Below are 1,345 nucleotides of genomic sequence, written 5' to 3'. Positions count from 1 at the left end.
GGGTCACCGATGGTAAGAACCTGCCGCATCCGAGTTCTAACCCGAACACGCTTCCCAGAGCGTGTTCCGCGCATTCGTCCACTTCTCCAGCGCTTCCGTTTCGAAGGATTCCAGGGGGGATCACGGCGATGCAGTTCCCCCGGTACCGACGCCAGAGGCGGCGGGAGTCTTCCACATTGCTCGTTAACGCTGGGAAACTTCAGCAGTGAGTCATGGATATTAAGCAGAGTCTGTCGCTCATACACCAACAAAGAGTGGGTTTTTAAAACTAGCAGAGACGCCACTAAGAACACAAAACATAAATATTGCAGAACCGAGCGCCATCTTCTCCTCTTTACACTTTAATTGAATGAAATGGGGCAGCCCGCTTGTGTGGTTGTGTGGTAGTGAGCACCAATGCCTCACAGCAAGTAGCTCTTTGATTTACATACAGGCTGGGGTTACATATAGTGGGTAAAATAAGTATTGAAGATGTCACCAATTTTCTAAGTAGATATATTTCTAAAGGTGTTACTGACATGACATTCTCATCAGATGTTGCTACAACCCATCAAATCCACACATGCAAAACCACAGATATATAAATGTATGTGTAATAACAACAAATGACACAGGGAAAAAGTGTTGAAAACATGAACAAAAGGGAGGTGCAAAAAGACCTGGAAAGACATTACCACAGCTGAAATCTATCAATATTTAGAAAGCAATCCTGACACTTAGTCCAGATTAATATTAGCTGGTTTAGTTTCAAATGATGGCCTATCAAAATGTGTCTTATTATGGTGTCACAGAAAAAACCCCGCACATAATGGGTAAACCCCATGAACTCATGCAAGACCTCCACAACATACTGATGGCATTGGTTACAGAAGAATTTAGGATATGTCTGTGAAATACTGGGATAATAATCTGGACATATGCCATAACACCCACCATGTCTGGAGGTCAAAAGGCAATGCCATATCACCACAAAAATACCATACCAATAGTGAAGTTTGGAGGTGGGAACATCATGGTTTGGGGCTGTATTCCAGCATATGGCACTGGCACACTTCAATTAACTGAAAGAAAGATCAATGAAAAAATGTAGAGACATTCTTGATAAAAATCCACTGTCATCCATCAGGATGATGAAGATGAAATGAGAGTTAGCATTTCAGAAAAACCCATGATCGCAAACACACAGCTAAGGAAACTCAACTGATTTCAGAGAAAGAAAACAGAGCTGCCCATATGACCAGCCAATCAACTGATCTTAATCAATCTGAAAATTGGATGGGTTGTTATCGACAAAAAGACTCTTCCTGTGGAGTTGTCTGCTTCCCCCAACTTCCTTACTACACCC

Source organism: Pundamilia nyererei, unplaced genomic scaffold (genome assembly GCF_000239375.1).
Source record: "Pundamilia nyererei isolate P.nyererei 1_Seehausen unplaced genomic scaffold, PunNye1.0 scaffold03642, whole genome shotgun sequence".
Lineage (NCBI taxonomy): Eukaryota > Metazoa > Chordata > Actinopteri > Cichliformes > Cichlidae > Pundamilia > Pundamilia nyererei.
Note: the sequence above shows the minus strand (reverse complement) of the source record.